This window comes from Pleurodeles waltl, chromosome 8 (genome assembly GCF_031143425.1).
Source record: "Pleurodeles waltl isolate 20211129_DDA chromosome 8, aPleWal1.hap1.20221129, whole genome shotgun sequence".
NCBI classification, from domain to species: Eukaryota; Metazoa; Chordata; class Amphibia; order Caudata; family Salamandridae; genus Pleurodeles; species Pleurodeles waltl.
This window is the reverse complement of record NC_090447.1, coordinates 349,413,403-349,425,786: the sequence shown is the minus strand read 5'-3', so window position 1 is coordinate 349,425,786 and position 12,384 is coordinate 349,413,403. Positions and strand designations below refer to the sequence as shown.

Below are 12,384 nucleotides of genomic sequence, written 5' to 3'. Positions count from 1 at the left end.
AGAAAGGAGATATAAACTGAACCATACCAATGCTGCTATTCTAACATAACAGTGAGATCGGTGGCTATGGATATCCATAAACAGTATAATGAAGTATCCGACTCATTCTCACTTGTCTGAGGGGAGACTCTAAGATCACCCTGCAAGTATACAGTAAACTAGTCATAAATTAAGATAGTCAGGAACCCTTGAACAACAAGAGTGCCTACTCTTGAGTCACAGCCTATAAGTTAATTCCTAGCAAAAGCTAGAACAGATCAAGGTGGGAACCCTGGAAATCTCTAAAGCGGGTCATTTCTCATACAAATGGTTATGGATTATTTCCACCAACTAATGGGCTGCAGGCATGCCCAGTAAAGTTATGTTACCCTTCTGATAATTGACACTAATTCTGGAAACTATTTACCTACTAAGACAGTCCAAAGGGCTCATAGATGAGAAACATTTGTTCTGACTCGTGGACCTCCAAAGTGAAACCTTAAGGGTCTCTTATAATCGAAAGTACAGTAAGATCTCTCAATCTAAGAAGCTTGAATTGGGAAGAAGTTTTCCAAAGAAAATGTCTGAATAATGTGCAAGTTCAAAATGATTTTTGGTAGGAAGAGGGGCTTGTTCTCAATAGGACACCGTTATGATGGAAGTCAGTAGAAGCTTGAGGAGTACAAAGAGCCCATAACCCTTACAACCTCCAGGCTCAGTTAAGTGGACAGTAAGAAGGCGATCTTCAAAAACAAATGTGCTCATTGATTTAAACAGAACTGTGTATGAGTCAGAAGAAAAGGCTGGTCTCTTGACTGTGATGAAATATTTTTTTAGAGTAACCAAGAAGAATTTTAAACATGCGTCTAATGAACAAAGGTGCATGAAAAGGACATCTGCAAAAAAAAAAAATCAGAGATGCAGCTTCAAGAACTAGGATGACTTTTCGACCTGGCCCTCTCTGCAGATCACCTCCAAACATTTTGCTTTCTCTCTCCACTTTTCTCCTGAATCACCTTTGTTGGCTTTAAGACTTCGTGCAATTTACCAATGCTAACCAGTGTTAAAGTGCATGTGGTCACTTCCCTAAAAATGGTTTGAGTGGCATATACCTAATTGGCATATATAATTTACTTATAAGTCCTTTGTAAAGTGCTATACCACACACCCAGGACCTGTAAATTAAATGGTACCAGCGGGCCTGCAACACTTATTGTGCCGCCTACTTAAGTAGCACCCTAAAACATGTCCAGGGTCAAACATTGCAGCCTTAATGCAGTTTTAAACTGCCATGTTGACTTGGCATTTAAGTCCCCTTGCCAAGCCTTAAACTCCAATTTGTAGGAAAGTGCCCCTTTTTGACATGGTCACCCCCAGTTTGTGCCTGGTAAACGATGCAATATTGACTGAAAGTGCACTGGGTTCTTGCTGTCTAGGTCCCCAGAGCCAGATCTCTTTCCCCAAAACTATGCAACTGTCCCCAATTGACAAATGCATTTGACCCCCGTGAGTCCCTGGTAAATGGTATCCCTAGGGAAAAGGGTATCAAAGTGGGTCCCCATGGTTTGCAGCATGTATTGTGCCATTCTCATGGGCCCCTCACCTAACACATGCATACTGCCACTGCAACGTGTGTCTTGGTGCAGCTAAAAGTGAAAACACAACATGGCACACTACTTGTGTGCCATGTCCCCTAATAACGCATGCAATATATGTCTGTCACCCCTACAGCAGGCCTTACAGCCCTAAGGCAGGGTGCAATACATTCCATTTGAGGACATATCTGCAAGAGCAGGTATGCCCCTGCTATGTCTTTGTCAATTTCACGATACAGTAAGTGATTAGAGAAGCCATTTTTAGTGCATGTGCTGGACACTGGTCAATACGAGTTCCCCAGTTACATGATGGCTTCACTGAACATAGGGATGCTTGGTATCAAACATCATGTATTACTAAACCCTCACTGATGCCAGTGGTCGATTTATTAAAACATGCACCCAGAGGGCACATTAGAGATTCCCCTAAAAAACCTACCATTTATCCATGTGCTGGCTGACTAATTTCAACTAGCCTGCCACCAACATACAGGTTTGACCCCAAGGGTGAGAGCCTCGGCTCTTGGGTGGTCCGGAACAATGCCTGCACTGGCAGGGGTGTCAACACACCCCTTCCAAACAGGATGACCTACACATTTGCATTCTAAAATAGTGGGCTTCAAAGAAGCCCAATGCCCTTGGTATTCAGATCGGCTTCTCTCAAAGGAGGCCTGTTTGGCACCTAGACAAGTGGGAAAATGAGTAGTCAGAGAGGTGTGTTCACTCCTCAGGTCAGTCCCACCTCTAAGGTGAGATGCCTGATGTACACACAACATTAGAAATCTGCCATCTTAGTGATGGCAGAACTAGGAACTCTCAGACAGGGCTATGTCCACTTCCCACAGGAACTGGTCATATAGGGGGCATAGTGACCCCAGGGGTATGTAGCCCACTGGCAACCACCCTACACTCCCCTATTTAGGGGAGCCCCAGGCACAAGAAAATCAGATCCTGCTGACCTGAAGTAGAAGGACACTCCTAAGACACAAAAGGCAAGACCTGAAGACCAGTGATTGACTCAGTGCCAACTGTGTGAGCCTGCCTTTTGACTGACAATTTCGAGGAAGACGCATCATCCCCCCAGCTGCTGACACTTCCAAAAGCTGGTGAAGACTGCCAACCTTCACCTCAGCACAAGGAACTCACGTGGAGTAGCGGAGCTGCTTTCCTGTGTCTATGCAGGCACTCAAGAAATACTTAAGAGAACTTTGGACTGCCAAAACGTGATGCTGGACAGCATCACTGCACTCGCCCCATAGCCCAAATTGAAGTGGGCCTACGGTGCCAGCGTGGTCCCCAGCCTCTCCACAGAAAAAGTCCATCATGGTGTTCCCCACTGTGACCTTCACGCCGACACATGTAGCCTCTTTGTGCAGGCCCCCCCTCAACTGCCACCATCTCTGGTGACAGAAACCCAAAGGTCCACAGCACCTTTGCACCAGGACCAAGGAGAAGAGGAGCACTGTTGTCCCTACTTCTTAGAGGCTTGTGAGACCTGAGCCCACTTGTTGGTTCAGCCAGATTGGAACCCCAATCCAGACCTCCAGCCTGCTTCTGCAGGCCCACCTCCGTTATCACCACCAGTGATGGAATCCCGACAGTCCAAGAACCCTCTGCACCCAGGTGACCCGGTATGAGGAGAAGAAGGCCACTGATGTACGCACGTCCCCGAGCATCACAAAAACTGAGCCCACTTGGTGGTTCATGCTGACTGGTTCCCCAGTCCTCACCTGCAGCATCTTTCTGGCCGGACCGATCAACATTGACTTCAATGGGGCACCAGACGCTGAAAAACACCTCTGCACCCGGCTGCAACAGTGCCGCCAGAGGTGTTCTACTGGAGTGGCCTAAGGCCCTGCCCCATATTCACCCTAAGTCTGGAAGATGGGTCATGTAAGTCACTGCTGATTACCTATTCATGGTATTTGTTTTTGCTCCACAGGATAACGCTACAGCTTCAGAAAACTGCTCTGTCGGAGTTCCAAAATTAATAATTTTGACTGAGAACATACTTGCCCGATTATATATGTTTAGGTGCCAGAATCAATACAAAGATACTTGTTCTTTTTGAAAACTGGTGTGGATCTCCTTATTGAGTCATGTGTCTTATTTACTTAATGTGTGCCTATGGTAAATGTATAACACTCCTCTCTGATAAGCCTAAGGCTGCTCAACCACACTCCCCTTAAGAGAGCACCCTGGGGTAGCTAGAGCAAGCCCCTGCCCACTAACAAGAGAACCACTGGACTCTTTGCACAGTATACATCATTTTGGTATCCTATATAAAGAGCTAACTTCCTATGCACTTTTATCACATATAAATCACACCTCAGGTAGTTAGCCCATAGGGCACAGTGCTGTGTAATTAAAAGGCTGGACATGTACTTTTAATTTTTAAACGTCCTGCTAGTGAAAAACTCCTAAATTCCTTTTTCACTGCAGTGCGGCCTACCTCTCCCATAGGATAACATTGGGGACTCCTCGTTACAATTAGTAAGCTGTAATTCCTAACTGGGAGCAGGTAGATATATCATGTTTCTTACCTAAGAAACTGTAACTAAAAATCCTCTTTAATGGTAAAGTCTGATTTGTCATTACAATTTTTAAAATGTTACCTTCAGAAAGTGGGTATTTTCCTGATCTTAAGTATGTCTTGGGTAATATGACTAGCAGACAGTCAGACTTTGTGAGTTCCTCCCAGTCAATCACCCAACTGAGGGATTAGGTGAGCCTCACTGGGCCACCTGCTGGCAGGGTGGGGGTGGGAGCAGAGCTCAGCACAGCCCAGCACAGCCCCACTTACAACTGAATAGCCTGTGTTCTGCCTTCATACAAAGGGCCTAAAATTCCTGCATTGTCACTACAGCCAGCTTGGAGCCTGGGCAGAGGAGAGGGGAAACGCTATGCACTTTAAATGAACCTTTCCAGAACCTTCTCCCACCTTCCAGAGGACGACATCATAGTATAAACATAGGACCTCCAGACCCAATCTTCAGTTCACTACCTGACCTCCGGCAGGACTCTCAGAGGACTGCCTGCAGCTGTGACCTGCTGTGCACTCTGCCAGACTGCTGCTATTCCTGGAAGGACTGCTTTGCTGCCTGAAGCCTGCCTTAACCCTCAAAGGCCAACCCTGCTGCTGAGCCCTACATCTTCACCCACACCCAGGACCCAGGACTGAGTGAGTCCTGAACCCTGAAGAGGTGTCCCACCAGTCCTGGGCCCTTAATTGTGGTGCCAAAGGTGCCTAGATGGCCAAAAACCAAAGGTGAGGACATACACATGTTTTACCCAAAAGTGCTCTGAGAACACGGAGGAGACTGGAACCAACCTGCTTGCCTATCCACAAGCGGTGCAGCACCAGTCGGACTGATGTTGCCACTTCTCCGGTTACATTCTTCTCCACAGCAGCAAATCTTTTTCAGTGGCCCTTCACCAAAGGGGTATCCGACCTCGGAGAACTGTCTTCAGCTACAGCCCTTCTGCATCCCGCTGGAAGTATTTGATTTTCATTTCAGCAATTAGAAGTCCAAATGTAGAAATCTTCACTGCAGCTTCGACCCAAGGACATCTGACTACGAAGCTCCCTCCAAATACACCTCCTTCAGCTTTTCCTCATTTAAGTTTACTTTCTCAGAATATTTTCTTCAAGAATGTTTCTAAGTCTGAAAGTAAGCAAAGACTGGTCCCAATCCACCTCTTGCATCTGAACAGCACTCAATCGCGGTCAGCCATAACTTTAAACTTTGACCCAGTCACGTGCAATTTTATGTCCACGGTTGGTGCTTTGATCTATTAGACACTAGCTTTCACTAAAAAAAATGTAAGTTCCTTACTCCGGTTGTACTGATTGGATTTTTGTAGTTTTGGTGTCAAATAATATATTAAAATTTTGTCTACATTTCTAAACTGGCTTGGGATTTTTCTTGGGTTGTGTTTCAACATTATACTGTTTCTGTGCTATATAAACACCTTTACACATTGCCTCTATGTTAAAAGCCTGACTGCTTTTTGGGCAAAACTACCCAGGGTTAAAAAACAGTTCATTTATTGACTTCCTGTGGTTTACTCTACAACGGATTGTGGCTGCTACTTGACCAGGGCTCACAACCCAGTCAACAACCCAATTTCTCACAATAATTGTATGGAACAGTTCAAGATCACCGTTCAGGATACTGGAGGTTTATAGTGACCTTACTGTTGATAGACTGTCTGAAAGGACATTGCTCTATGCTCTATCAAAAGAGCACTGCCCTTGGATTAGTGCTCTTATTATCGGAAAGCATAGTTTCAACAGTTTGCATTTTCTGCTGGGGTGAACATGTGAAGATGTCTTGCACACATCTTTTCTGCTAATGCCTTGGGGTACTTTGTCATAGAACTTCCATTCATCAATTAACATTGCCCTCTGAACTCACTGGCTCTGACATGTTGTAGACTCAAAGATAAGTACTAAGTTGTGAATGTTCCTTCACTTAACAGAATCCTAAAGCCCGCCTCTCTCCGTCTGTTGAGCTAATACTTTGTGGTCATACTGCATGCCTGTACTAACAAGGTTGGGGGAAATTAATCAAAAAGCGGGTGTCAAGCATACATAGAAAGCACTCATCTCCTGCATGTTGTTGTGATATGCCTGATCCTTGTCTAACCATTTCCCAAAGGCTATGAGGCCATCCATGTGCGCTCCACATCCTTTCATAAATTAGGTCTGCATTCTTGACTGACAGATGGCAGTTTATGAAATACATATTCCCGCATCATATTCCATGCAGAGATTATTGGAATGGGAGCATGCATATTCAGGTACTGGTCATCAGAAAAATGCTAGGCATCACAGAACCACAGAAAGGATACTAGCTAGAACCCCCTTCCTACGCATAAAAAGGCCTGGCGTCCACAGAGATCCAGCCGCTGGGCCCTGTTTCAGCCACAGTGGAACACCCAAATAGTACCCCCTCGCCTGCCCCCTTCCCCCTGAGAACTGTGCTGTGCTTCATTGGGTGTAGTGGCCACAGACCTTTCCAGGTGGTCATGCACCGTGGACACCTGTTCTTCTGGTGAAATGCTGATCCTGGGCACTTTGTGATTCGCTCTGTTTGGGGTCCTTTGAGGGACTGTCAACACCGGGAGGAACCGCCTGGCTCTGAATGAGGATCCATACGGTCTGGCAACTTTCCCTCCTTGATTTGATCTCCCATGTGCCTGTTGTCTCTACACTGCATGCAGCTCTAATGGGCTATCTTGGGCCTCTTGTGCCATCACGGTTGGTGGAAGCCGTGCCCCCAGAGACCGCCAGCACCCGGTGTTCGTCTGGGCCCAGCTGCTTGTGCTACCTAGTGCCAGGCTACGTAGGCTGCAGACGCTGGCCGAAGCGGAACATTCATGAGCAAGGATAAATTGCAATGAATGGCGACCTCCCCGATCCACATGGACCAGTACACAACAGGCTTGACCCTGGGGAGCCGGGAAGTCGGAGAGGCAGAAGGGGCGCCCCCTCCACCAGGGACTTAGATACTATCCTCTGCACCATACAGACGTGCAAGACCACAGTGGAGACTAGAATAGGAAAGGTTCGTGAAGACGTGGCCCTTCTGCGACAGGACTTGGGCAAAGTCATGACCAGGATCATAGAGGCCGAATCCCGCATATCAACAGTGGAAGATGATGTGACCATGTTTAAATCCAAGGTTTCGGGGCCCCCTGGGGTCCCACACAGACCCATCATAGCACATACACTGAACTTCAGACATGCAATATTGAGTGTGAATGGAGCTCTGATGTGCCAAAGTATTATTCTTCCTGGACTACACCACGGAGGTCCAGCAGCTGCGTAAGTTCTATGTGGCAGATAAGTAAAACCTCTGTGCCCTGGGCCTCCTACACCACCTACTGTTCCCAGCCAGGCTCCAAGTTGTGCTCCCCAACAAAACGCACTTCTTTGACACTCCTGATCACCCAGGACCTGCCTCAAGGAGGAACGTCTGCTAAATGGACCAAACGCATCCTCCCCTCAGGAGGGCAATCCCTCTGCACCTAAGGAGACGGTTGTTGCCCCCAATGGTAAGAGAGTTTGTGGTTGCTCACGGCAAGTCTGCAAGGCAACCAGATCCAAGTGTGCCTCCCCAACACCCTTGCTGTACCCTCTGCCTGGGTCTACAGACATTCGTGCAACAGCAACTCAGCCCATGGAACCCTCAGTGGTGATGGGGTGTGGGCAAAGATCAAAACCAAGACTCAGACAGAGAACTTGTCAACAGATTTTGATCTCTTGCAGAGCCCCCACCTCTAGCTCCAGACACAGCCATGAGGTGGATGGGCAAGAGGTGGCCAGTCCCTCTGGAGACAAGCTGTTCACTGGTTTTGCTATCAATGCAAACACTTTGTCTCCAATGTTGATGGCTGACTCAGACCCTACAGCATGGAGGGGTCGACCACTCCACTCCTATTCACTCAGTTGCAATGGATTTTGGTTTCAGCTTTCTGGGAGACAGATGCTTCTAGGGTAGAAGTATGGGGAAGGGGTGTGTTGGGGGGAATACAGATGCCCTGATCGGCTCTAAGGCTTCTGGACTGGAAGGTTCTGATCTGCAGGTCTTGGGGTGCACACTAAATACTGCGTTTAGTGGAGTACTTACTAGTGACCAAAGGGTCATCTACCTTAGGGTGGCTACATCCACTATGTGACCACTTCCTGTGAGCAGATGTCACTTCCCTTTCCCCGATATGCTATTTTCCTACCATGCAAAATGGAGGAAAATTAAACTGAGAAGTCACCTTGCATGCAACAACTTTGGGGTGGTGCAAGCTGGCGGTGGCCACTCCTCCTGTCCTTTGTGCATTTTCCTGCAGTTGCTCCCACCAAAAGTGGGGGGTTGCAACAGGGCGGCCATCAGCTGTTAGCAGCAGGGCTTGGGGTCGAGTTTCAAAGGTGGAAAGCCCTTTGAAACTCATAGGCAGGGGTGTGCATTTTCCTTAAGGAGGGGTTGTAACACCTCCGCCGAGGAAGGGCTTTGTTCTCTGGACCCAAGGAGCACAGGCTCTCACCCCAGAGTTCCATAATCTTGTCCGATGGTGGCAGGCTGGTTGTGACTGGCCAGCAACCATGCCACAGCAGTTAGCTTTTGCAGGGGGCACCCTTGGATTTACTGTCCTGAGTTGTTTGATACCAAATAACCCAGGTTTCAGATTGGCCATCATGTAGCTGTGAAACATGCACTGATCAGTGTCCAGCACATGAATGTAAAATGGCTACTATGTTCACTTACTATGTCCCAGGCCTAGCAGGGACAAAGTAGGCGCATACTGCTTATGCATCTATGCCCACACATGCAGTCTAGTGCACCCTGCCTTAGGGCTGGAAGGCCTGCCAGAGGTGGGACTTACATTTATTGCATGCAGTGTATAGAGGACAGGGCACAGCACACAGGCTGTGTGCCATGTCAGTTTTGCATTTTAGGTTTGCACCAGGACACTCAGCCTGCAATGGAAGTGCTGTACGTGGATGCATGGTCTCTGAGGGTGGCACAATCTATGTTGCTGCCCTCAGGAGCCTACCCTTAGTACCCCATGCACTAGGTACCTAAGTACCATTTGCAAGGGATTAAGAGTGGCAGCTAAAGGGGTTGACAATTCTGACAATATATTTGCAATTTTAGGAAAAGAACACTGGCACTGGGGACCGGGTTAGCAGGATCTCATTGCACTCCAATCCATGTTGCATTCATAAACCACATAAAAAGTGTGTGTGTTGGGGGGGTGGGAGGGGGATTACTGCAAAAAGGGACCAGTTTCCCAAACCCCTACTCCCCAGCCTGTGGCGCTTTATTGCCATTGTTCTACTCCTAGTTAAGCAGCAGGTGGCTCTACATTGGAGCAGTAGCAGACTTCCCACTATAGCTTCTTGCCTCCGAGATATGACATACTGCGACACCATGAATGAACTCTATACCACGCTGCAGTTACTAACCTCCAGACTGAAGGACATATTGCAGCCCCTTGGGATTATCTCCTAACATTGAATTCTGAGGTGGAACACAAAGATGAGGTCGAAGGCCTCCTTCTTTACGATTTATGTTATACGAGTATTATCTGATGCCAATGTTATACCGATATGCTGCGTTGTACTCTTTATCATCATTTGGTAATAATGGGAAGTTCACACTCCTCTGCTTTTTGCCTTTTTCATCTCTCAATTCCTCCCTGCCACTCTTTTCTTTTATAGAATGTCATTTATTATTTCACAATGTGTAGCTTATTGTTCTACTTGAAGAAAAATGATAAATAAAAAATAAAAAAATTCATTAAAAAGATGGGGTTGAATACATAATACATTTTTGAGGCAGAAGCAGAAGAAATAAGTTACTTACCTATAAGTATAGTTCTTCAGTAATTGAACCTTTGACAGATTCACATGCTTGAATCCTTCCCCGTTGTTGAGATGGGAGTCCCCTGTGTTATACAAAAGCAATGCTCTAATGTATGTATACATTACAGGCACTAGGCCTTTAGATTAGTAACATATCATAGTAATCCACCAATCAGGTTACACCACCGTCTAGAAGCCTCCTGTGAGGAGGTGTATTCCCTCATATATTCCGAGCATTAGTGCTAATGGGAAGACCACACTGAGAAAATGAAGGTGAGCTCCTCAGGGGAGGTGGGTGGGTTGCATGTAAGGCTATGAAAGCTTCCAATACTGGAGAACTAAAGTTACAGGTAAGTAACTTAATTCTTACTCCAGTATTGGAACTTTCATAGATTCACATGCTTGAATCAGAATAGCAAGCAGTAATTAGCACATTTTCTGTAGTTAGCTATATATGCATTCTAGCATGATAAGACAGTATGAGCATCTTTAACAGTTATGTTTGGCTCAAAATATGATAACAGAAGACTTGCAAAATTATTGAAAATGTGCATTTGTAGAGTAACAAAGCAGATGATGAGCAATACCAAATGGCCCACCTTCACTGGAACAGATGTCTGAGTACTGCCTGCCCAACTGCTGCATCCCTAAGTGTTTCAGTATCTAAGCAGTAGTGCCTCATGAAAGTATGTGCCTTTTTCCACGTTGCAGCTCGGCAGATGTCCAGTAATGACACTCCTGAAAATAGCGCACAGGATGTGGAAATGGCTCTAGTTGAATGTGTGTGTACTTTAGAGTCTAAAGGTAGGCCAGCTTTCTGATGGCAATAAACAATTGCACTTGTAATCCACCGATAATCTGTTTAGTCACTTAGAACCCTTTTCAAGGGTTACTGTAAGCTATGAAAAGTTGGTTTGTTTTTCTAAAAGATTTCATTCTGTCCAAATAAAACCTGAGACATCTCTTCAGATCTAGCGAGTGCCGTTTTGGGCCTAGGGAAGAAAGTCCTCAATACCACAGGTTTGTTAAGATAAAAGTCAGAGGGGACTTTGGGTATAAATTTAGGGTTGGTGCATAAGATGATTCTGTCCTCTCTGAATTGTTTAAAAAAAAAAAAAGAAATTCTAAAAAGTGCATGTATTGTGAATGCTTGCATTTCACTAACCATACATAAAGACACGAGCACGAGGAGGGGTGCCACCTCCCATGTAAGATATTTGATGTCCACCCTATGAATGGGCTCAAAAGGTTCCTCCATGAGTTGGCCAAGAACCGTGCTCGATTGCCATGTCAGTGGAGGGGCTCTGACTGGAGAATAGGATCTAAAAAGACGCTTTAAGAATTGCTTTATAAGCCTGTGAGAACAAAGAGATGGTTTATCAGACATTCTTCTAAACTGAAAAATGGCTGCCGGATGAACTTTAAAGGATGCATGGTGCTCTCCTGAGTGCGGTAGATTCAACAGGTAAGCTAAGATATTTTCCGGAGAGGAGACAGAGGGTGTACTTTAGCAGAATTGTTTCCACACTAGGCAGTATGTTTTGTTCGTGCTATCCACTTAGGCTTTGGCTAGCATGTCCTTGCAGTCATTCGGGATTTTTAAATGACCAAATTCAATAAACTCAGGAGCCATGCTGATAACCTCAGAGATTTGGGATTCGGATTTCTCACTTGGCCCTGGTTCATGGTCAGCAGCAACGGAATAAGCTTTATCTTTATGGGTGGACATAGGGACATTAGTAAGAGCTCAGTGTACCAATGTTGGCGTGGCCACACAGGGGATATTAGTATTATCTGGCAGGGCTCTGACTTGATCTTGCTGGTTACCCTCGGGAGGAGGAGGATTGGAGGAAAAGTGTAACCATAGATTCCTGACCATGCAATCGAAATGGCACCCCCCTCCCCCCTCCCCCACGACTGCTTCTGGTGATGCCAGCTTAGGTAAAACTAGCATTTTGCATTCTGGGAGGTCGCAAAGAGATCCAAGTCTGGTTTGCCCCACTGAAGGAATATTTCATTCAGTGTCCGTTGATCTAGTTCCCATTCGTGGGTAAATGTTGGTAGTCTGCTCAGATAATCTGCAATGGCATTCTGATGGCCTCGGACGTGTTCTGCTTTTATGTGTACCAACTGTTGAATGCACCAATTCCAAATGGTTTGGGCTTCCTGGGATAGAAGATGGGAGCCAGTCCCTTCTTGCTTGTTGATATAGTGCATTGTCGTGGTATTGTCTGTTCTGACAAGCACAGACAGCCCGCGAATTCTTGGGAGAAAGGCTTGCAACGCCAGAAATACTGCCCTCAGTTAAAGGAGGTTGATATGGAGAGTGTGGTGAGAGGTGGGCCATTTGCGGCTTACTTGAAGATCCTGTAGATATGCACCCCATCCCTCCAATGACACATCTGTTGTTATTGTTAACAGGGGAATCTGAGACAAATCAAATCA

At 46.2% G+C, this 12,384-nt stretch overlaps 1 protein-coding gene across 2 annotated transcripts in view; it reads right to left on the bottom strand.

The window, feature by feature from the left end:
• The window catches only part of MED14 (mediator complex subunit 14), an 801,766-nt gene that overhangs the window by 728,038 nt on the left and 61,344 nt on the right, over positions 1-12,384 (bottom strand). The gene's annotated exons all lie outside the window — the stretch shown is intronic.